The sequence below is a fragment of the Carassius carassius genome, chromosome 25 (genome assembly GCF_963082965.1).
Source record: "Carassius carassius chromosome 25, fCarCar2.1, whole genome shotgun sequence".
Taxonomy (NCBI): domain Eukaryota; kingdom Metazoa; phylum Chordata; class Actinopteri; order Cypriniformes; family Cyprinidae; genus Carassius; species Carassius carassius.
Genome location: NC_081779.1, coordinates 6,690,973 through 6,717,284, shown reverse-complemented (window position 1 = coordinate 6,717,284; position 26,312 = coordinate 6,690,973). Strand labels below are relative to the sequence as shown.

At 41.9% G+C, this 26,312-nt stretch overlaps 1 long non-coding RNA gene across 1 annotated transcript; it reads right to left on the bottom strand.

Annotated features, from left to right (window-relative positions):
- Positions 1–7,250: 7,250 nt before the first annotated feature.
- Positions 7,251–11,156, bottom strand: LOC132104639 (uncharacterized). Its single transcript, XR_009423563.1, has 4 exons — positions 11,036–11,156; positions 9,852–10,010; positions 9,580–9,657; positions 7,251–7,730 (listed from the first exon to the last, which is right to left on the bottom strand). It is a non-coding gene; the product is annotated as an uncharacterized LOC132104639 (long non-coding RNA).
- Between the last annotated feature and the right edge of the window lie 15,156 nt (positions 11,157–26,312).

Genomic DNA, 26,312 nt, shown 5'->3' with positions numbered 1-26,312 from the left:
CATTACTAGATTACATTTAGTCATTTATTTATCTGTAAAGAGCCTTACAGATTAGGAATTTCACAATCAAGTTATCATCAATGAAGCTGTAAAGGAGACTGCCTTAGTGACCTCTTGTGAAGAAAACGAGAGAATTATAAAATAAATGAACATGCAGAAAAAAGTGTAAAATACAAACAAACAAAGCAACAACAAAAACATATATTAATGCTAAATTTTACAGTTATTAGATAAAAGCACACTTTATACTATTCATAAAGTTTGTTTGCTCAACACATTCAAAAGATTACACTTATAAACAAACTGAATGGGATGCATTGTCAATAATACATAAATAGCACCTTCTGTAACAGTATAAACTTTAAATACAATATAATGTTTATTTTTATTATCACTAAATCCAATCAGTGTGTGAGCAGCATAGAGCGCCCTCTCGTTGCTGTAGACGGTAATGTTTTATCTTGGTTAAATTCTCTTAGTTCATTTCTCTTGGTTCATGTCAAATTAATTTAGATTTAGATTTAATTTAGAATTTAAATAAGTCGCACCTGACTATAAGTCGCAGGACCAGCCAAACTATGAAAAAAAAGTGCGACTTATAGTCCGGAAAATACAGTAGTTGAATTAAAGCCGGTTCAGAATTAGTACACTTTAACCTAGTAGGTGCATGAGTCTGAACCTAACCTAACTTACTATTGTTGATGTGGAGATGTTCTTTAACTCTGGTGTAATTGGCTGTAAGTTCCTCAGTCCGTCTTGACATGACTGGGACAGGGACGTGCACAGACATTTTGAGGGGCAGGGGCTCAAGTGAAATAAAGGGCACTTCTTATAATTAGTTTTTTTTTTTTTTTTTTTTTTTTAAACAAAAAAGTATATATATATATATATATATATAAACGCAACTCTGACTTCCTTTAAAAAAAAATAATTAAAAAAGTTAATTAATTTTATCTTCCTCAAACTCACGCAATTGTTTCATTTTCAAAAGATGTCTACAAAATAATCAGTTCACAGAAACCATGGTCTCCTTAGTATTCACTAGGTTTATAGAGCAGCAAAGGAAATCATTCCACAATGTGCATGTTTTGAAAACATTTTCTATGCTACTAGTTAAGTATATATGAAGAGTTCAGATGCAAAAGCTTCTAAGTGCCATCTGAAATTTTCTTATGAGCTTTTTTTTTCAAGCTCGTATTTAAGTTCAGTCATTTAACTTAAATGACAATTAATAGGTAATTTTCATTGCCAGTAATGTGAAATAAGTGAACATAAACATACAAGCTTGATAAAAATGATCATTATTGAAGGATTTTTCATCTGAACTCTTCATATTTAGAATAACCTAAATAACTGCATCAAACAGAGGGGCGTGTTTTACTAATAATTTGTTTATTTTTGCACAAGGCACTACATCGTTTTAATTATTTTGGTGTTATCAGAATACATAACACTTTAAAATTAAACTTACCAAAATAATTGAGTAAAAATTCAATAAAAGCCAATGTCATGTATGTATTTGTGGTGGTATGGAATACTATTTTATAAAGGTTTCGAGGAAATAAAAAAAGTTAAATTACTTAAATAGTTAATTCATAAATATTGTTATTTTTAAAGTTTAATGTTAACTTATTTCTACTCAGTTTTATTTATTAATGTACCAGATGCAGTTACTCAGATTTACTACATTTTTTAGAGTGTATCCTCCATCTGTTTGCATCGTAGATTTCTTCTAAATTCACCAATTTAGATTTCTAAATTTCAGGGGGAAAGACTCTTGATGTAAGTCAATAACTGGGGACGTTCTGTATGCAAATTAGGCGTCAACTAGTTAAAATGCGCACATTTGCATCTAATTGACAGGGAAATGCAGGTAAATAGGTTAAACAAAATAACTAAAGCATATCACCTGGTGGTGATATATGCTTATTTTATTAACTTATTTTATTACATGGCTTGGTTGAATTCCAATGTAGAATGCTGTCTGTTATAACCAACAGACCGCTGTGCGGAGTATAACAGACCATTGCCATGAAAAACAGAGCGTTGCTATGGACTATTTTCTTTAGCGGGTTTAACAATCGGGGGAGAGGGAGCACTTCAGAACTCCTGACCTGATATTTAGATACTATATTTCAATAAATATATTTGTTTGACAGGGAAGCTGTGTGCAAACAGAAATATATATTATTTTTCAAAAATAAAAAAAAAGCATCCCAGAAAAAAGGGCACTTTCTCTCCAGGAATAAAAAGGGCAGGTGCTCAAGCCCCCTTTCATGTCTATGTGTGCACGTGCCTGACTGGTACAGAAAAAGATATGAAGAAAATGTAAAACAAAAGCAAGCAGACAAATCCTCACTTGTGTTGTTAGTTTTCTGGGCAGACAGTTGCATTGAAACATTGGCATCTGATTAAAGACAAAACAGTAGCAGTGATGTTAGCACTCGTTAGCTTGTCATTAGCGTTTTCATTCGAACCTATCGCTGTTTTCTTTTCTCCTCTCGCTCCAGTTTTTCACAAGTTCATCAAACAACCGCAGTAAGAATTTTCATCAAGCACGGTGAGTAATGGCTCCTCTCGTCATTGTTACTTGCACCTCTTGCCACATGTACAGTTTATCTATCTCTGTCACTGATGAGGGATTCACATGTGGTAAATGCAGGGAAATAGTTAAGCTGACAGAGAAGATTTCAGAATTAGAGACACGCATCCAAACTTTAATTGAGGACAGTAAGAATGTTAGGGCTCTAGATACGGCTTTGGATGCGTCTAGCTCAGGGATTCCTGTACATTGTTCGGTTCCGGCAACAGAGCCCCTGCAGCAGGGCAACTGGGTGACGGTGAGGCAGTGTAGTCGTGGGTCAAAACACCGCTCTTCTGTTCCGATCAAAACATTAAACAGGTTCTCCCCACTCAGTGATGCACCCACTGAGAAACCTGATGAAAGTGCTCTAGTTATTGGTGATTCTATTGTACGGAACGTGAATATAGAGACACCAGCCACCATAGTCAAATGTTTACCGGGAGCCAGAGCGCCTGAAATCTTGGCAAATTTAAAAGTGCTGGCTAATGCTAAACGTAAATACAGTAAGATTGTTATTCATGCCGGCGCTAATGATGTTCGACTTCGAAAATAACATTAAAGAGGTGTGTGAACTTGCAAGCACTATTTCATACACTGTAATATGCTCTGGTCCCCTCCCTGCTTACCGTGGTGACGAGATGCATAGCAGATTGTCATCACTCAATGGCTGGATGTCTAAGTGGTGCCCACAGAATAACATATGTTTCATAGACAATTGGACGAGCTTTTGGGGCAGACCTGACCTGTTTAAAAGAGATGGTCTTCATCCGTCCTGGGGTGGCGCCACTCTTCTCTCTAGAAATATGGCAAATCATCTTAGTGTTTATACTTGACTAACTGGGGCCCAGGTCAGGAAGCAGACAGACTGGCTAAACCGACCATCTGCTAGCTGCCTCCCGTCACAGAGGTCAGTTAATTCTCAGCACATAGAGACTTTTTCACCTAGATATCACACTATAGAGACTGTGTCTGTTCCCCGAACTAGAAAAAACAAAAAACGTCCAAACCAAGTTAAGATTAACAATTTAATTGAGGTTCAACAAATAAAAAACAGAAGCAATATGGATAAACAAATGATAAAGCTTGGCTTATTGAATATCAGATCCCTTTCTACGAAAACACTTTTTGTAAATAATATGATCACTGATCATAATATAGATGTACTCTGTTTGACAGAAACCTGGCTAAAACCTGATGATTACATTATTTTAAATGAGTCCACCCCCCAAGATTACTGTTATAAACATGAGCCGCGTCTAAAAGGCAAAGGTGGAGTTGTTGCTTCAATTTATAACAACGTTTTCAGGATTTCTCAGAGGACAGGCTTCAAATATAACTCGTTTGAAGTAATGGTGCTTCATATAACATTATCCAGAGAAACAAATGTTAATGATAAATCCCCTGTTATGTTTATACTGGCTACTGTATACAGGCCACCAGGGCACCATACAGACTTTATTAAAGAGTTTGGTGATTTTACATCCGAGTCAGTTCTGGCTGCAGATAAAGTTTTAATAGTTGGTGTTTTTAATATCCATGTTGATAATGAAAACGATGCATTGGGATCAGCATTTATAGACATTCTGAACTCTATTGGTGTTAGACAACACGTTTCAGGACCTACTCATTGTCAAAATCATACTCTAGATTTAATACTGTCACATGGAATTGATGTTGATGGTGTTGAAATTATTCAGCCAAGTGATGATATCTCAGATCATTATTTAGTTCTGTGCAAAATTCATATAGCCAAAATTGTAAATTCTACTTCTTGTTACAAGTATGGAAGAACCATCACTTCTAACACAAAAGACTGCTTTTTAAGTTATCTTCCTGATGTATCCAAATTCCTTAGCATATCCAAAACCTCAGAACAACTTGATGATGTAACAGAAACTATGGACTCTCTCTTTTCTAGCACTTTAAATAAAGTTGCTCCTTTACGCTTAAGGAAGGTTAAGGAAAACAGTTTGACACCATGGTATAATGAGCATACTCGCACCCTAAAGAGAGCAGCCCGAAAAATGGAGCGTAGCTGGAGGAAAACAAAACTAGAGGTATTTCGTATTGCTTGGCGGGAAAGTAACATATCCTACAGAAAAGCATTAAAAACTGCTAGATCCGATTACTTTTCTTCTCTTTTAGAAGAAAACAAACATAACCACAGGTATTTATTCAATACAGTGGCTAAATTAACGAAAAATAAAGCCTCAACAAGTGTTGACATTTCCCAACACCACAGCAGTAATGACTTTATGAACTATTTTACTTCCAAAATCGATAATTTAAGAGATAAAATTGCAACCATTCAGCCGTCATTTACAGTATCACATCAGACAGTGCACTATAGACCCCCTGAGGAACAGTTCCACTCATTCCCTACCATAGGAGAGGAAGAATTGTATAAACTTGTTAAATCATCTAAACCAACAACATGTATGTTAGACCCTATACCATCTAAGCTCCTAAAAGAGGTGCTTCCAGAAGTCATAGATCCTCTTCTGACTATTATTAATTCCTCATTGTCATTAGGATATGTCCCCAAAACCTTCAAACTGGCTGTTATTAAGCCTCTCATCAAAAAACCACAACTTGACCCCAAAGAACTAGTTAATTATAGACCAATCTCGAATCTCCCTTTTCTGTCCAAGATACTAGAAAAGGTGGTATCCTCACAATTATATTCCTTCTTAGAGAAAAATGGTATATGTGAGGATTTCCAGTCAGGATTTAGACCTTATCATAGAACTGAGACTGCTCTCCTTAGAGTTACAAATGATCTGCTCTTATCATCTGATCGTGGGTGTATCTCTCTATTAGTTTTATTGGATCTTAGTGCTGCGTTTGACACAATTGACCACAACATTCTTTTGCATAGACTTGAACAATTTGTTGGCATCATTGGAAGTGCATTAGCATGGTTTAAATCGTACTTATATGACCGCCATCAGTTCGTAGCAGTGAATGAAGATGTATCCTATCGATCACAAGTGCAGTATGGAGTAGATTTTTAGCACCTCAAACCGGTAAACCGGAACCGGAAACACTTCCCATAACACCCTATGTACTTGCTACATCATTAGAAGAATGGCATCTACGCTAATATTTGTCTGTTTCTCTCTTGTTCCGAGGTCACCGTGGCCACCAGATCCAGTCTGTGTCCAGATCAGAGGGTCACTGCAGTCACCCGGATCCAGTACGTATCCAGACCAGATGGTGGATCAGCACCTAGAAAGGACCTCTACATCCCTGAAAGACAGCCGAGACCAGGACAACTGGAGCCCCAGATACAGATCCCCTGTAAAGACCTTGTCTCAGAGGAGCACCAGGACAAGACCACAGGAAACAGATGATTCTTCTGCACAATCTGACTTTGCTGCAGCCTGGAATTGAACTACTGGTTTCGTCTGGTCAGAGGAGAACTGGCCCCCCAACTGAGCCTGGTTTCTCCCAAGGTTTTTTTCTCCATTCTGTCACCGATGGAGTTTCGGTTCCTTGCCGCTGTCGCCTCTGGCTTGCTTAGTTTGGGACACTTCATCTACAGCGATATCGTTGACTTGATTAAAAATTAAATGCACAGACACTATTTAACTGAACAGAGATGACATACTGAATCCATGATGAACTGCCTTTAACTATCATTTTTGCATTATTGACACTGTTTTCCTAATGAATGTTGTTCAGTTGCTTTGACGCAATGTATTTTGTTTAAAGCGCTATATAAATAAAGGTGACTTTGACTTAGATGTCACTGATATATCTACAGTGTCAAGAAAAATATGTGAACCCAAATGGTTGGCTTTCTCGGTCCTGTTAATCTGTATCTATATTGATATAAATATCAGTTATACTCACACAATATCCCCAGAATACAGAGACCTCCAAGAGCAAAAACCAGACTGACAGCAAAAACAATCAGAAGAACTTTAGTCCACTTTTTTGTTCTTCAGTGGAGTTACCTGTAGTTATAAATTTGATTAAAGGAAATAATCTCTGAGCCTTTGAATCAATGTTTTATTTTTGTCCAGATCTTTTCCTGAATTTATATTTGCCTAATTTCGGACATATATATATACATGTCCCAACCATAGACTGTATAAAACAGGTCCCAACATGCTTATTGCCTTTTTTTAAATTTAAATGACAGTGTTGGCGGTGTTTGAGGGAATGCGTGAACAGATCAAATCTATTACTTGAATACAATGTACTGTAAGTCGCTTTGGACAAAAGTGTATAATAAATGTGTATTTGTTAAATGAATGTAAGAAAACTAGTCCTAAATCATTATAATAGAAATGATTGCATAGTTCTATTTAATCCTTACCTTTGTATCGAGAGTATTTTTCACCTGAAGCATTTTCATACATTGAATCCATTTCATGAGACATGTACAGAACTATTATCTAATCAGACAAAAGACGTGCCCTATGAGACTAGTGCTGGTTGAGATTGCTGAGAATAAGGAAGTCGCATAAAGTGTCATCTTTATTAATACAGACAGGAAGTTACTAAATTACTAAATATTTTCTATTTAAAGTTACTCACTTCAACAAAGCATTTTTTGTGTGATTTGTCTTGTAATGAGTCAAAAGACAAGATGTCACAAATGATCAAAGTGTATTTGTTAAACAAGCAATAAATAATTACACATAGTTACAGTAAATACAGTTTAAACCACATTACAGAATTACACAAAATAGCAGAAATATCAAACTACTCATTTTCTAATTGGCATTCATGGGTAACCAATCAAACCTTATTCTAGGAACAGGAACTGGCTCCAGAAATAACTTCTTCAGTATTCCAAATGTGTACCTGAGTTCAGGAGGGTTGCTCAAGTTCAGTCCATATATCAGTCCCAGCAACATGGTTTTGCAGACTGTAAACTGCTAGGTCCTGAAGAACTTTATCCTTTAAAACTCCAACTTCTGCTGAACTGTCTTCAATGATGCAGCTTCAAATAGATTCCCACGAGTCTTCTTGATCACCTCCTGATTGCTGGCAACATCTGTATCCTAGAAGTATTTAAAAGCATGGAGAACTCAAATTCTTGTGTATTAACTTTAACAAATCATTTATTAACCTTGAACTCACCATATACTCCATACTGCTGGGGTCTTCATTTGGATACTTCAATTTCATTAGTCTGAAGATGAAAACAACAAAATTTAGCCTTTGTTTTTTTCTTAAATTACATGAAAAAAAAGTCAGTCATTCATCTCCTTATGGGAAATACAGGCAAGCAGAAAATGGTACACACATCTGGACCCTGCACGGTAAGCAACAGAACTGGAATGTTCCCAGACCCAGAAACATAGTAAAGACAACAGTAAAACAGTCATGTGACATCAGTGGTTCAACCATAATTTTACAAAGCTACAAGACTACTTTTTTGTGCAAACAAAACCAAAACAGCGACTTTATTCAACAATTCTTCTCCAAATCGCATCTTCCACCATTATCAACAGCACGTAAATAATTCATGTGCATGGTGCTGCTGACCTAGAACACGCATGCGCTGAACCTTGATTACACGCAGAAGAAAGCAATGTTCATGCCTCTTGTTACTCTCCATAATGGCGGCATATGTGATTTGGAGAAGAATTGTTGAATAAAATCGCTATTTTTATTTTCTTTGCACAAAAACGTATTCTTGTAGCTTTGTAAAAGTGTGGTTGAAGCATTGATGTCACATGAACTGTTTTACTGATGTCCTTACTATGACTCTGGGAACATTTCAGTTGCATTGCAGCCTTTATGGAGGTTCAGAAATCTCTCGCATTTTCATAAAAATATTAGGGATGCACCGATTGACCCGCCATCAATCGGAAACCGGACGGTTTTTGCTTAAAATACGCGATTGGTAATCGGCCGGTCTTTGGCCTTTTTTTCGGCCGATTTTTCCGGAAGTGCGTCCGCGTGCTCAGATTACATCTACATGAGGGTGAGTAATTAATAGGGCTGTCAATTTTGTGAAAAAAATCATTTTCGATTTTTAAGACATAAGTGTTCATTGAATCGTTTATAAAATCGATTTTCCATGTCAAAAAAAAAAAAAGATGTTTCCTTTTTCAACGTCAAATAACAGACGAACGTAAAGAGAGTGCTGGAAACGCACAAGGCAGCAATATTTCTTATTTATTGGCATGAAGTTTCGTGCAGAATAACAAACAGCAAGAAATATATGTGCAGAGGGGACGGCTGCCATGACAAAAGAAAAACATCAGTGCAGGCTTCAACCCGGCTGCATTTATGATTTAGGCAATTCAAAAATCTCCAAGATTATTTTAAATAATGATTCAATCCATTTCAAACAACTGTTCAAAAAATTTTTACTTTAAATGGACTTGAGAACAGGCCATGTGTCCAGAGCAGAGCGTTTTTTTATTCACTATATGTCCAGCTGTTGAGAAGACGTGCTCCGACTGCACTGATGTCCCAGGGACACTCAGGTACAGCTGCGCAATTCTCCACCACAGAAGCCGGTCACTGTCAGCTTGCTATATCATAACTCAGAATCTCCTGTAACTGGAAGCACGAATGAGGCGAATTCGCATCTACCGCGCCGCGAAACCTCCAGACGCTCTATTCGCGTTTGGTGTGAACGCAGCATAAGAGGTCGCTTTCGACGTCACTGGGTCTTATAGGCGCGTAAAAATTGCTGGTATTTTCTGTCTGGCTTTCGCAACGCATACTGCACTTTCGGAATTCTTTATTTTCTTTTTCTGCTTGTTTGTGAGTTTTGTTACATCTATATTTTTAATTGTTTAATTAATTTAAAATGAATAGTGTACATATTTGGTTAAAATCGATTGCCTATTTTCATTTTCAAAACTTTTTTTGGTTGGTCCGATCGATTGTGCAATCGATTTTCAAACTAAAAGTGACAGCCCTAGTAATTAATGACATGTTTATTTTTGGGTGACCTAGCCAGTTAAACACACCTGAACCAGCTAATCAAGGTTCTTGGGAATTTTAAAACAATAAAGTATTACTAGAAGTTCCAGGCAGGTGAGTTAGAGCTAAACTCCACAGAACACTGGCTTTCCTAGAGCAGGTCTGGACACCCCTGCCTTGCATCAAAATGAATGGTTTTTGGGAGGCAAATTCATTAATAATCTGTCAGTTTATAGTAGTACCACATATTTTGTATTTATTGTATTAATAAACCTAATCTTAATCTATCTGTCTTTTTTTGTCAATTTCCAGTGGCCAGTGAGAGAATAATGTTTTAATACAAGGTTGTGTTGAGTGCAGTTGTTCTTACCTGTGTAGTGGGCACCAAGAGGGTTTCAGTATTTGTCCAAGCACTCTTCTTCAGTATGCAAACATCTTCATAAGTTCTGTAGTGCGGATCCAGTTTGGCAAAGACTGTTGATTCTAATGGGCCTATGGTAATTCTGTATGTCTCAAATTCTGCACAAATCTGTAAACACATGAAGTGCAATGTGTTACAAAAAAAAAAAAACGGTTTAACAGCAAAAACCAATTCAATTATCAAAATATTAAGTGATTTATTTGTGTGAGTGATGAATAGTGTCATGTTTACCATTCCAAAAGGGTGAACCTGATTACATATCTGCATTTGTATAATGTGAACAGCTCAGAGTAGTGTCCGGTTTAAAGTCATTGTATGACCACACCGCCATGTTCATAAACAAAGCTTCAAATACTTTCACTGTGCTGAGCCAGGGCTCTCCAAACTCGGTCACATTACATGGTTAGACATTTATTTATTATTTAGCTTTTTGCAATTAGTTAAAATATACATATTCTAACAAATAAAGGGAATTACTTCCGCTTTTGAAAGTCATTATGTATTACTAGTATACAATTAATTTATACAAATAAATATATTTTGCACACAAAATGAGATAAGGGAGAAACTCCTATTCGCCATTTGATTAGCTATAGGAGGAAGTAGCTGAATGACAAATCATTCTGCCTCTTAACATCTCTTATTGTAAGCCATATGTATAATAAAAGTAAAGGTAAGTGATAGGACGTTTTATTTTTGGATAAACATTTTACTAATAAATACAATCTCTCTTAAAATACCTTATTGGGTTATGATATTTAAAACAGTTTGGTTTGATCTAGCGCAGAACTAAAACTTTAATGAAATATTTCCCACAATTATAAAATAAATGTATGATTAGCTAGCTCCACACTGGAGAGCTGCTTTATAACAGGAAATCAAGTTATAATTCTAGCGACACTGACTCTGTATTTTCATGTTTAATATTGAAAAGCTATCTATTGCATAAGGACTGTTATATAAATAAACGTGGCTGGACTTTTCTTTACTGGAGTGCCTGGAGAACCTCAGAGTTCGTGCAAACATCCACATCGCTGTAATCAAATATGTTCTTAAGAGCTGCTTTTACATCGCGGTCAGTTTTTGTTGTGTTTATGCAGTTATTAAGAGCAAGGCGTGCAGTATATATTTACATATTCATCCAAGGTTCGGATCGGCTCGGTTTGCTCAAACTGAAGTGCTATCTTCTTCTTTTGAATTGAATCAGGAGAGTGTATTACAATCTTGCGCTACAGCGCCACACTGGTCAAACTGCATTATTGGAGGCTTTCACATTAGGCATACGAGATCAAACAACTAACGTTACTCAAAAACATTTGCCTTGCCGACAATTTTTTTTTTATCGTCGACGTTGTCGATAATGTCGACTAATTGTTTCAGCCCAAGTATATATATATATATATATATATATATATATATATATATATATATATACTCAAGTCAATACCTTACAGAGAGTCCTGCGCTTTCACATCTCCCAACCGCTCAAAATCATCTATTAATGGTGCAGTAAACCGATTACACAATACTAGACTGCAAAACAAAAGCACCCCAAAACAGAAACTCTAAGAGAAATTAAAGACTTTGACTTAACACAAGAAAAACTTTAGATTTTCTTACCTGACTGGTACCTCTTGCTCTCCTTCGCACCGCCATCAAATGCGTTGGAAATTGTCACTTCCGTTTTTTTTTTTTAATTACAAAATTAAACACTTTACGTTAGTTTAACGATTGATAATTAAGTAAAATTGAAAATGAAACATTTTAAGTTGATTAAGCACAATACAATTGTGTTTTGGCGGAAAACTAAATATACTTGTGTTGTTTTAACAAAACATATCTGTGTAAAACGAACAGTGCCACAAATCCATTTTTTTGAGTGCATTTCTGCAGCAACAGTGCAGGAAACAGTGTGTGGTTTTATTTGGTTTATTACTCTTGAGATTGAAGCACTTGTGGTTTCATTGCAGATTGTTTGAAAAATATTTTTGTAATCATACTTATTTTGTGTCAACTGGTTGCACAAATGCTGATCAATATCATTACCAGTAGTGGTTGACCCACATTGATTTTTGACAGCCGATGTTGATACCTTAGAGAGCAGGGTGGCCGATGGATTATACTGTTTATATGCAGTGGAAAAAAAAGGATTTGATTCCCTGCTGATTTTGTAAATTTTCCCACTTGCAAAGAAGTGAAGGGTCTGTCATTTTTATGGTAGGTTCATTTTAACGGATAATAAAGAATAGCGACCAAAAAAATCCAGAAAAAACACATTATTTAACGTTTAGAAATTGATTTGCATTTTTGAGTGAAATAAGTATTTGAATTCTGGCTCCCACAGATTGGTTTTGTGCCCATGTGAACATCTCGGTTACGTATGTAACCGAGTGCTGCGGTGACATCAGCGCTATGGGAACACCTGCGGTGTGACGAATGTCTGAAGCCCTATACCATCCCGCCAATCCTATTGGCCAAATAGCGCGTGGCACCGCCCATGCATGCGTACGCATATATATACCTGGTGCCGCGCGCCTTTTTTACTCAGATTTCATGACTGAAGAAGAATGCTATCAAGGTACGGCACGGCCAGAACGCAGCATCTCGTTCCCTATTCAGGGAACCAAGGTTACATACGTAACCGAGATGTTCCCTTTCATAGGTCACTTCAATGCTGCGGTGACGTCACCGCTATGGGAACGCTATACCATCACGCCTGACGTACCTGATAGCTGGGATCCAAGGAAGCATCTGCTCAAACGGAGAGAACCCGGGAGCCAAGAGCCATCCTCACATACAGACTGTAAGTCTTGATAAAAGTGCTCGGTGTGGATCAGCCTGCCGCAGCACAGATATCATCCATAGAAGATCCACTGAGAAAGGCTTGAGAAGAAGCCACTGCTCTCGTGGAATGACCGTTTACTCCTAAGGGCGAAGCGAGCCCGCGCGCCTCATAGGCTAAATATATTGCCTCCACCAGCCAATGGGACATGCGTTGTTTGTAACCGCATGGCCTTTATTCCTTTGTCCAAACAGACAACAGCTGGTCAGACTCAACCATGGGGCAGTACGATCCAAATAAGTCTTAAGCTCTCACAGGGCAAGACTTAGATCTCCAGACTTCGCCACAGCAGGGGAAAAAGCCTCCAGGACCACCTGCTGAAAGCGAAAGAGATAGATGCGACCTAGGGACATAATTAGGCCTTGGTCGCAACAACACTTCCACAGAGTCTGTGCTATAAAGTCAGGATTTATCCGGAACAAATTCCAAGGGCTCAAACAGATGCCCTGATAAACCATGCAACACAATGGAAAATCCATGAAGGAACTCGCACGGGGCGGAAAAGGCCTCAGCCGTCGCGCACCCTGTATGAACGAGAAACAGTGGATGACGGCCCACTGAGGCACCATTTATATATTCGTGGTAAGCTGAATGGCTGCCACGTAAACCTTAGGGTAGCTGGTGTCACTCCATCCGAAAAACGTTTCTGAAGGAACTCCAGTACTGACACCACTGGGCAGTAAACTGGATCCACTTGAAAGCATATAAGCGTCTCGTAGAAGCTGCTCTAGAATTCAGTATAGTCTCGGTAGTTTCAGCAGAAAGACAGGGACATATGAACTCACTCCGCTCAGAGGCCACGCCCACAGATTCCATAGATCTGGCCTCGGGTGCCAAATCAGTCCCTGTGCTTGTGATAATAAATCCTGTCTGAGGGAAATCTCCCATGGAGAGCCCGCTAACAGATTGATCAGATCCACAAACCACGGCTGTGTGTGTGCCACCGCGGAGCCACCAGCAGCAGCTGTTCCACCCTGTCCACCCGTATTCTGCATAATACCGCCAAAATCAGACAGATTGGGGGAAAACGCATACAAACTGGTCCTGGGCCAGTTGTGGGCTAATGCATCCAAGCCCAGGGGTGCTGGAGGGCATAGGGAGAACCAAAGCGGGTAATGCGTAGTCGTGTTTGACGCAAACAAAACCACTTCGCTTCCCCGAAAATCTGCCATTGGAGACTACCGTTTGGGGGTGCAATCCCCACTCTGCTTGCTCCAGAGTCTGCCTGGATAGCAAATTCGCTCCAAAGTCCAACGTCCGGGGACATGAACAGCTCGGATCGATAGAATTTAGTTCTGAAACCAAAGAACATGTTTCGCCAGCCTGCACGGGGGCGAGAGCATAATCCTCTCTGATGATTCAGATATGACACAACCGCTGTGTTGTCTGATCTGAGCAACACATGACGGCCGATCAGCAGATTCGAGAAATACTGGAGAGCCAGAAAAACAGCCAGTAATTCCAACCTGTTTATGTGCCAACTCCCTTGACAAACAGCTCCCTAGTCGGTCAAAGACGCACCCGTCGTGACAGTCTCTCGTGAAGCGCAAATCCCCAGCCGGACTCCGGTCAGGAGAATTCGGTTGACATACATAGTTTTAGCGACATCACACATCGCCGTGTCACCGGAATCGTCCGATGCGGAGACAACGGGGTGAAACATTCCATGCGTAAGCCCAGGCTGTTAAATGATTCAGCACAAGATCCCCATGAGAGTGTGCTTGAGTCTGCGATTGCGCTAAACACCAGCCAATCGCCTAAAATAGTTCAAACACGAACGCCCTGGGGCCGCAACGGGGCCAGAGATCCATCCATGCACTTTGAGAAGTACTGATACGCTTTGCTCTCTAAAGCAAATCTGAGGAACTTCCTGAGTCTCTTGATGATCATCAAAATCTTGAATTTCCTCAGCCTGAGTGCAAGATTCAGATGGTGTAAATCCAGAATGGGTCGTAATCCGCCGTGTTTTTTTTTTTTTTTTTAATGACGGCTGTAAAAAAACCCGCCTCCATCTGAGAGGGGTGTACTTCCTCTATAGCCTCTTTGCTCAGCAGAGTTGACATCTCCTGTCGTAGCACCGCTATTTCCATCGGCTTCGCCGCCGTGGAAAGAATTCTGCGGAAAGGAGGCGGGCCTTATTGAAAATGAATGGTGTATCCGTGACAAATCGTGCGTAACACCCATAGAGAAATGTCGGGCAAGCGTTCACACACGGCCCGAGACCATACTAGCGGTCTCAAAATTTCCGCTTCCTGCAACGCTGTCATACATGTTAAAATGTCCGGGCACGAAAAGCTTGTGGCGTTCGTGCACAGGGGAAGTGTATGTATAAGAGCCGTTGCGTCTCGTTGTGTATAATCCTGAAACATGTCCACGGCAGGAATTAGGCCAACAGATTGAACATCGGGCTCTGCCGCTAGCGAAAAACGGCGGCTGTGCGAGCCGTCATAAATGGGTCGTCTGTGCAGGACCCTTGAATCGCCCCTCGAATTCTGAAAGCTGGATTGCGCAGAGTGTCTGAGGGAACGCTTGGCATTACAGCTCAATCCAATGCTGCTCGAAGCACCGTTTGCTGCGAGGCAGACAATGTAGAGTGTGTGGGGACTGCAGTGAGAGGGTTAGATGTACATAGCAATCCAACAGCACTCCCTGGTGGAGGGCACAGTCCCTGGCAAACATTAAGGAAAACGCATGCGTCAAACTCGCTGCGTTTCGTTGTGTATAATTCTGAAGCGTATCCACGGCAGGATTAATCCAACAAGATAAACATCGGGCCACGCTGCTAGCGAGAACACGTCAGAACACGGCAGAAGCGAAACGGTGGGGGTTAGACGCGAGGCGACTTAAGAAATACACTCCAGAGCGCGGATACTTCCTATTGGCGTAGTGCACAGGGGAAGTGTATGCATATTTTACTGTAGCCATAGGCTATCAAGGAGAGAACCTGTAGAGAGGCTGCAACGAACCTCTCATAAGTGCCTACTCGTGATAACCCATCATACGACTCCTACCTTTCGTTGACTCATCGCGTCCGCGGAGAGGAGTATACTGCTCGAAGATGATCACTGAGAACGCGAGATAATAGGGCACAGAAGATTCGCTTCGTACTGAAGGAATGAAATCTGAGTGAAATGGCGCGCGGCACCAGGTATATATATGCGTACGCATGCAGGGGTGGTGCCACGCGCTATTTGGCCAATAGGATTGGCGGGATGGTATAGGGCTTCAGACATTCGTCACACCGAAGGTGTTCCCATAGCGGTGACGTCACTGCAGCATTGAAGTGACCTATGAAAGGGAAACACAGATTAGTCCTGTCACTTTAAGAAGTTACTCCTAATGTCAGCTCGTTAGGTGTATAAGACACCTGTCCATACAATCTGTATCTTCCATTCCAATCTCTCCCACTACCCTAGCAAGACCAAAGAGCTGTCAAAGGATGCCAGAGACAAGATTGTAAAATCTGCATAAGGCTGGAAAACCATCGGAAAGAAGCTTGGTGAGGAGGAGTCAATAGTTGGTGTGATTATTCAGAAATGGAAGAAATACAAAACCATAGCCATCAATAGGCCTTGGTATATACCGTATACCCACATACACACTTGCAGGTTAAGTCATAGAATAAATACCTTACCGATTAATCTCTTTAACTAGGATTCTGCTTTGTCTTATTCAATTATTTAATGATTTGTTGTACACTTGTAGATTCAATGATTTGTTGCACACTTGTAGAATATTTTCTCAGAAATGTCTTGTTTATTTTTCTAGCATAAACACAAAGTACATCACTACAGCTGCTTGAATCTGCTGTGATGAATCTCAAACACCGTTTTTCGCTTTCAAGTGACAAGTTTCGCGCTCTCCCTTTTGCACCGAGATATTTGGTTCAAGTGATTTGTGCATCTGTAGAGGTAGTCGGCGGGACTGTTTAGAGATTAGAGAATTTCAGCCAATCAGAAGAGCTACTTTGGTTTTACGCCCCTGTTGTTCCGCATGCGTCCAGTAGGGGGAGGCTGCAGACCTATGACCTATTGTAAAATGTATTATTTATATTTATTTATAAACTGTTTTAATATACAGGCGACTGACTGATATATGATGTTGTGAATTTATATTAAATTACATTTAGATATTACCCATATTTAGGCCATTAGACATACAGTACTGTGTAATCATATGGCTCCTAAATGAAATATTTGCTGTACAATTCACAATTGGTCATCATACAGCTACAAAACATGTCCTACGTAGCATTTTATGAAGACAAACACAATTTAACCCTTTTCTAAAATTCCAAAGGTCATTTAAAAAAAAGAGACAATGTTATTGTCAAATTTTTTTATTTATTTACACCATGACTTGGTTATTTCTTAACAGCATGACTCCTGTTGATGACTCTCCTATGGCTTGCCACTCTTCTTTAATTGTTTCTTTTTAATCATGCTGTCAAAGTGCTCCCACTCACTAAAAAAATTAAATTAAAAAGCAAAAGTTGCATATAATGGTAGAAACAATGGTTATTTATAAATAATGGCAGGATGTCATGTTTCAACTTTTTTCCTTTATAGGATCCTTACAGTACCTTTTGTCAATTACAGCTCCTCGCAGGAATTTCTCCTCAGCCTCAAAGATTGACAAATGCTCCACAACAACAAGAGCACAGATGATGGACTACCAGAGAAAGATTTATAAAATTTTACCAAATAAGCCAAGCATCATTTTGCATTTTTAGTTTTTTTTTTTACAACAAAATCAAAAGTGACGTGACATTGAGCCAAGTATGGTGACCCATACTCAGAATTTGTGCTCTGCATTTAACCCATCCAGAGTGCACACACACAGCAGAGAACACACACTGTGAACACACACCCGGAGCAGTGGGCAGCCATTTCTGCTGCGGCGCCCAGGGAGCAGCTGGGGGTTCGATGCCTTGCTCAAGGGCACCTAAGTCATGGTATTGCCGGCCCCGAGATTCGAGAGTGAAACTCTAACCACTAAGCCACGACTTCCCCAAGTGACTTCTCTATATTAAGCACAAAACTATTATTTTAGAGCAATGGTCTAACATTATGGATAAACTATTTGACATTAAAAACAATGTGAATATGACACCATGCAGAGCACAACTAATACACAAGACCTACCTCTGGAAAAAGGACATCCATAATGAATCTGATCTGGTCACTGTGGGTGTGTGTAGGTGTGCGGTCAAGTCATGTGAGTGTAGATAACATCAATTTGCTCCTGATCTTGGCACAGGCACTTTCTTGATAGAACACTTGGAAAAAGTGTCGAGCCACTTTGATATTTTTTTTGTCCATTGATGATGGACTGTGCAGAGAAAATTACATTAAAAACATTTCCATGTATGTGATTTTTGAGATACAAGTTAAAGAACTAAATACAGAGTATGATAAAACAAACATTAAGTGTACATACATTTGTCCAGATCAGTAAGCTATTTTTAAGGAAACTGTATATTAAGATATACATTAGATAAATCAGATCATCTTATTTATAAGAAACAACTCAAACCAAAATCTACATTCAAACCATATGGGACCAAAGTTTTTAATGTAGGTTTTATCATGCATGACGTATGTATGTATTATTTGACAAAAGTGTGCAGTGAGTGTGCATTCCAACTCTTTTTAATAGAGACTTTGAGATTTGCATACATACATACATACATACATACATACTGTACATGCCTATTATAAATGTGTATTTTGTGTGTTCACATCATAGACTGTCAAAATAAATCACACATTTGTGATTATCCACTCTAATGTTGCTCCAGAAACCATGTGGAGTATGTTTACATGCAAGGAGTAAACAGGGTCTTACCAGAAGAAGCCATGCCACGCAAGCTGAAGAAAAATAACAAGATAAAAGTAAAAAAAAAAAAAAAATTTTAAAAGTGAGTGAGACAGAGAGTTTAAAGAGATGACTAGGGGCAGCTTAACCTAGACGTGGTTAGCTAGGTTTGAGTCAGACGGAACATCTGACTCAATCAAGTACTTTTGCCTCTCAAAATAAATTGACCCATCTTTTGAATTGATATTGCATCAATCATTTATAAATAATAAATGTTGCATCATTACAATACAATCAACAACAATAACTTTAGCAGATTGTATAATATACCTCAATTCGTATCGCTTCAAGAAGGTCTGCTGCTATCATACATATAGATGTGGTCTGCTGTTCTGATATATGACTAGGCTCATATACTAATATACAGCCTCCCCCTACTGGACGCATGAGGAACAACAGGGGCGTAAAACTGCTTGGGGCGTATATCTACCGGTGTTGTGCCCAATTCTGACCCCCTCCAAAATTATTACCCCCCTAGTATTGGTAGGTTTAGGAGTAGGTTTGGGGGAGGGGTTAGGATTAGGGGTGGGGTTAGGATTAGGCAATCAGGTAGCGATTTGAACGAGGGGGTTAGTAATTTGGCAGGGGGTCAAAATTGGGAACAACACTGGCTCCAGGTCTGCAGCCTCCCCCTACTCAGCAACGACCCAAAGTAGCTCTTCTGATTGGCTGAAATTCTCTAATCTCTAAACAGTCCCGCCCACTACCTCTACAGATGCACAAATCACTTTTGAACCAAATATCTCGGTGCAAAAGGGAGAGCGCGAAACTTGTCACAAGCGAAAAACGGTGTTTGAGATTCAAGCAGCAGATTCAAGCAGCTGTAGTTATGTACTTTGTGTTTGTGTTAGAAAAATAAACAAAACATTTCTGAGAAAATATTCTACAAGTGTGCAACTCTCATTGGATGAATTCACGTACTGATTTGCAGATGTGCAAAATTTCTCCACGACTTTACATTTCTTGATGCGGAAGTGTGTAAATTCGTTTTGCACCATATTCACTGCAGCAATTGTATCAAAAATGTGAGTGTAAAAGGTTTCTTAATTTGTGATTTGTAGAATAGGATTTGTGCACCTGTAATGAAGAATTTGAGAAGGTGTAACTGTTGTGTTGTGTTTGTGGGAGAGAAAAAATTCTACAGGTTTGCAACTCTTAAAACATTTCTCTCTGTGACTTCAAATTTACTGATACACATGTGTGGCTTTTCTCTACAACTACAAATTGCACTGTCACAGGTGTTCAGTTGTTTTGACTGAACAATACCTTCATACCGGAGACATGACTTCAGCTTTAATTATAAGAAAGAATATATAAAGAGATGCAGACACCCTCCCTTCTCAATCTCTCTATCTAACTGAACTTCGGTTTCTCATCTTTTCTTTATCCTTTATTTCGGGCTCATTTGAATACTTTGAAATTTTACAGGTTTATTCAACTCAGATACTTTGACTTTTGGATACTTTTAATTTGATATTTTGACTTTTGATATACTAAGTATTCTCATATACTTTGTATTATTATTTGAATACATATATTCTTAACAGTTTGAGTTCTTTTGAATATTATAATCATTTTACTAATTTTAGATGGGCACAATCTATCATATATGGATTGCTTTTAAACTATATTAATTTTGGATTTGCATTTTCTATATTTGAAGCTGGTTATAATACTTAATAATCTGTTTGCAAGTGATGATTTGTATTCTCATTTTTTATATTCTTTGAATAAATTTGCATATTGAAAAACCACCCACCGTCTGACCCGGATTGAAATTTTTTGCATCAAGTCCCCTCTGCCACACTCCGTTCTTGCTCCTCTTCTCGTAAGAGGGCTACTTCGGCTGGTGGCCAGGGTGATCTGAGGGTTACCGTATGGGCTTCCCTGATGAGCCAGCCTTCTCGGGCCACACCCCCTCACAAACGCCACATCCGGTTGAGTTTCCGGATGAGTTTGCTGGACCCTCTCAAGCTCCTGACATCTCATTCGGGTCTCGGGAGGAAGACCTCATGTCAATCACCACAACACAAGGTGGGCTTGAGTCCTCGGGAGATGAAGATTCGGCTGCGTTGCCTCCCACGGGAGTGCCAGCATTGCCCAAGTCTGATCCCGAGCTGATGACCGTGCTTTCCCGGGCAGCTGAGAGCATTGGGCTTGAGTGGAATCCTACACCCTGTCCCGAGTGTTCGAGGCTCAAGGGGTATGCGAAGGGGTATAAGAAGTGAGTATGCTGGGATTCCCCCAGTGGAGCATTCTGTTACAATGCAACGCATGGTGTGGTGGTCCCAAGCTTCCCTCCAAGGACTGTAAGTTCTCATCCACACTTGTGGCCAAGGATTACAGAGATGTGGGTCAGGCTGATTCTGCCCTGCACCACCCTTCAGGTCTACCGGGCCAAGGTGCTCAAAGAGCGGCACGGGGGCAGTGCTGATCCAGGGGTTTTGCAGGAGCCGCACACTGGGCGTTGGCGTATGGTGACTCGCTAACAGATATCTGTAGAGCTGCGGGCTGGGCGACACCTAACACATTTGCAAAATTTTATAATCTCCATGTAGAGCCCGTGTCCTCCTGGGTACTTGCCCCTTTGGGCCAGTAAGAACCTGCTCGGTGTCAATCCGCTTGCTGCACCATTCCACTCCACGGACTGGATGTATGCACTATTCCCCTCAGGTGAGTTCCTCAGTTCAGAACCCTGGGTTCCTCTAGCACTGTTGATGACCAGCACTTGTGTGCATGCCCTATCGGTCAGCCCTGTGTGGGACTAGGTACCTCCATGTGTTGTGATTGCCCTTTTTGGGCTATCCCACTTATTTATTCCACAATAAGTCTCTTGGTAGCGTGTGTCTTTCCCTTGGCAAGCACCTTGCCAGCTCTGTCGTTGAAATTTCCACCCTGTTGGCTGGGTACCTCAGATCCATGTGTATTACCACCTCTCGGTTGTTACCTGCCTTTGTAAGTCCTCCTACGAGCAGGCAGCCTGCTAGCATACATCCAGCTGGAATATACTACCCAGTGTATTCTTTGTCAGCTATAAGCCCTCACTTGTGCTGGCCTCATGACAGGGTGCTATCACTCACATGGTTTACTGGAAGACAGCTATGTGACGCTTTGTAAGGGACCCCATTCATCAGTCTCTTTCTGATGTAACATAGAACGTGACTGACTGAAAGGGAATTTCTAGGTTACGTACGTACGTCCCATTGCCACATCGCTGTTCCGCTGAACAGCCAGGACACTGCTCGGCTCCTCAGGAAAAACTTGAGTCAGTGTTGCTCACGCTGCTCCTTATATACCTGCACAGCGGGGCAGAGCTTGCGAATTTAAATCCTGCAGACCAAGGTACACTGTGTACCATTTGCTAGTTTTGTTACCACTCGAAGGTGATTGGGCTCTCGGGCGAGACCCCATTCGTCAGTCTCTTTCTGACTTAACATCTCCGTTCCCTCCTTCAGGAAATGAGGGTTACATTCGTAACCTAGACATTACATATGAAACTGAGACGTTTTCTTCTACAAGGCTTTTCCTGTTCCTTTTCAGGAACTCGAGCTCGACGAGACCGACTCTGAATATTGTGTGCAATCTGTCCAATGGAAGGGCGTGACGTCACGGGCGGGGTGACGTAGCGACCAGGAAGCTATAAAAGCACGTGCCCCGCAGCTGTTTTCAGCTCTGCTCTGTGTGTGCATGTCAAAAGTCTGTCCTGTTGGTCCTATTTATTGTTGTCTGTCTTTAAAATATAAAAACAGCTCAATATGCCTAAAGTTAAGGATAAGACCAAGCATGTGAGGGGTGATTTCAAGCCACGTTATAGATTGTGTGTTCCTCCGTGCCCTCGCTACATTGCGAGTGGGGATACACACAGTATATGGGTGGCTTGCCTGGGATCGAAGCAAGCTGAGTCGGCTCTCGAGGGGGCCGACTGTCCGCATTGTGAACAATTGCCAATGCGGACGCTTCGATCCGCTTCGATCGGAGGGCTCTCTTAGGGGAGGACATCTTTACCAGCGTTCCCCGCGGGGCTGGCCCCGCTTCTGTCGATGCAGAACGGCTGCTGCACTCATGGGGTGGATCTGGCAAAGGGAATGGAGAAGGGCCAGTCCTTATCTCCTTCTTCATCTGCCAGATCCGGCGCCCAAACCCTGGGTTCGGAAGCACGCTCATCGGTTTCTTCCCCCCAGGGTGAGGGATCAGCTCTTCACCTCTCTTCCTCTGAGGGTGTCGATGTGGAGACTGTTAGTGGGGATTCGCTACCCCTATCGCCCCAATATGAAGAGCTTTTGGAGGTGGTTACTCGCGCGGGCGATAAAAAAAAAATCGACTTGCCTGCCAAGAAACATTCTGAGCCGCAGAAAAGCAAGCTTCCTGCGGCCGAGACAACCACCTCCATGCCGGAGACTTCTGTTTTGTCCCGATCTCCATGATGAAATCGCAAGATCGTGGAATCATCCATACTCGACCCGCCTCTTCGGCCCCGATTCACTATATTATGGCAACGTGACGGGGCTGGGAGAGCGGGGTTATAGAGCGATGCCACGGATTGAACAGATGCTCGTGGGATATCTGTCGCCCGGTTCGGCATAGTCTCTAAAGGCTCTGACGTTGCCCACCAAGCCACTTAGAGTGACATCTACGCTGGTGGGCAAAGGCTATGTGGCAGCAGGTCAGGCTGGGGCATGCCTCCATACTATGGCAGTCCTCCAAGCATATCAAGCCGACCTGCTGGGAGATATCGACGAGGGGGAGGGGATCAAGTCCGACGATGTCAAAGAGCTTAGAAGGACCGCTGATCTCTCCCTCCGCGCCACTAAAGAGACCGCTCGCGCTATTGGGCAGTCTATGGCAGCCTTAGTGGCCGTGGAGAGGCATTTATGCCTCCTGGACGCCCCTCTTCAGCCTTCTGGCCTGTTTGGCGACACAGTCAATACTGTCGTCGACAGGTTCCAGGAGGCACGAAAGCAGGCGGCGGCGTTCAAGAATTTCCTCCCTCGTTGCTCTCGTGGAGCATCTGGGCGGGAGATGCCCATGCCACATGCCGGCTCCTCATATCGAGAGGCACAAAAGCAAAGTGTCGCTGCTCGTGTTCCCCCACGTCAGGACTGAGGGTCTCAGCGACGCTCTGAGTCGGGGACTTCCAGGCCCAAGTCAGACCTTCGAACAATTATCGAGTCCTCGACAAAGAAATCCTGACGCCAGTGGCTTAGGGATGCAGAGGGCAGCCCCTACTGGGGTAGAGCGCAGTGCACCTCAATATACGGTGCCCATCTCACCTCAGTGCCCTCGTGAGGTCGGTCTGCCAACCCTGCCAGAGTTTCAGGGCGCAGCGGCCTCCAGCGAGCACTGCTCCCAGTTATTTCCGCCCGCGAGCGTAGCGGAGCTGGGACGCTCGCTGCCCCTTCAGGGGCCTCTTACGCCGATGATAGTCGGCCCCCAGCAGGCTCTGGTTATGGAACAAGAAGTGAATACCCTATTAAGAAAGGAGGCCATCGAGGTGGTCCCTCCACAACACAGGGAATCTGGGTTTTACAGCCGGTATTTCATAGTTCCAAAGAAGGATGGGGGGTTGCATCCGATCTTAGACTTACGTCATCTGAACCGCTCAGTTATGCCACCGAAGTTCAAAATGCTCACCATCAAGCAGGTTGTAGCTCAAATTAGATCCGAGGACTGGTTTGTCACAATAGATCTCAAAGATGCATACTTCCACATATCCATCCTTCAGCAACACAGGAAGTTTCTGAGGTTCGCTTTCGGAGGCAAAGCATATCGAGTACTTCCCTTCGGCCTTGCACTCTCACCCCGCACATTCACGAAATGTGTAGATGCAGCTCTGGTTCCCTTGCGTATGCAGGGCATCCGCATTCTGAATTATATCGACGATTGGTTGATTTTAGCTTAATCAGAGCAGATGGCGGTTCGACATAGAGATGTTGTTCTTGCACATATGGGGGAGCTGGGTTTGAGACTAAAAGCCAAGAAGAGTGCACTTTCTCCAGTTCAGAGAACCTCCTATCTAGACGTAGTGTGGGATTCAACCAGGGTGCAGGCACGTCTGTCTCCTGTTCAGATCGAGTCGATCCTCACATCAGTCGAGAGAGTCAAAGAAGGCCAGTCACTCACTGTTAAACAGTTTCAGAGATTGTTAGGTCTGATGGCAGCTGCGTCCAACGTAATATCCTTTGGCCTGCTGTACAAGAGACCGCTGAAGTGGTGGCTCAAGTCCAAGGGTTTTTCCCTGAGGGGGAATCCACTTCAAACTATCAAGGTCACGTGGCGCTGCCTTCGTGCCTTAGACATGTGGAAGAAACCTTGGATCTTGAATCAGGGCCCGGTGCTGGGAGCTCTTTGTCGCCATGTAGCATTAACGACAGACGCGTCCCTCACCAGTTGGGGTGCGGTCATGAGTGGCCACCCTGCCCGCGGTCTGCGGAGTGGTCGCCATCTGACATGGCACATCAATTGCCTAGAGATGCTAGCGGTCTATCGAGCATTGAAACATTTCCTCCCAGACCTGAGGGATCACCATGTGTTGGTGCGCAGCGACAACACATCGGTGGTCTCTTATATCAATCACCAGGGGGGTCTACATTCGCGCTCCTTGTACAAGCTGGCACCCCAGATCCTTCTGTGGTCCCAGGGCAAACTCCTCTTGCTCAGAGCAGTGTACATTCCTGGGATATTGAATGTGTTCACCCCGAGGTGGTTTGGCACAGCCCAGGTGGACCTCTTTGCGACTCAGGAGACATCGCAATGTCCCCTCTGGTTCTCTCTAGTTCATCCAGCTACCCTGGGACTGGACGCTATGGTACAGAAATTGTATTTGACGCATACGTCCACAGAGCTGCCCTGTGGAGAAAATCAGACCAATTGCTTGTTTGCTATGGTCCTCCTAAAAAGGGTTTTTCGTGGGCACATCGTTCCCCAAAGCGTTCGACGCAGCTTGAGTTCCTGAAAAGGAACGTCTCAAGTTTACGAATGTAGACCCTAGTTCCTTGAAGGAATGAGACGCTGCGTCGTATCGCCATACTCCCGGCACCCCTGCCGGCGCTTGCTTCCCTACTCGAAGCTGAAGCCAGCTGCACGGCACATGCTTTTATAGCTTCCTGGTCACTACGTCACCCCGCCCGTGACGTCACGCCCTTCCATTGGACAGATTGCACACGATATTCAGAGTCGGTCTCGTCAGGGACGTTCCCCAAAGCGTTCGACGCAGCGTCTCGTTCCTTCAAGGAACTAGGGTTACATTCGTAAGAATGTAAGATGTTCAGATGTGTCAACCAATCAAACCAATATCAGAGAGTTATATAACAACATGAGACTTATATAATAACATGAGAGACTTACGGAGTACAGTCAATTTATCATTATTAAAGCTGTAGAGGATTAGTGACCTCTTGTATAGAAAAGAGAGAATTGCACATGATATTCAGAGTCGGTCTCGTCAGGGACGTTCCCCAAAGCGTTCGACGCAGCGTCTCGTTCCTTCAAGGAACTAGGGTTACATTCGTAACCTTGAGACGTTTTCACCCCTTTCAGATGTGTCAACCAATCAAACCAATATCAGAGAGTTATATAACAACATGAGACTTATATAATAACATGAGAGACTTACGGAGTACAGTCAATTTATTATTATTAAAGCTGTAGAGGATTAGTGACCTCTTGTATAGAAAAGAGAGAATTACAAAGTA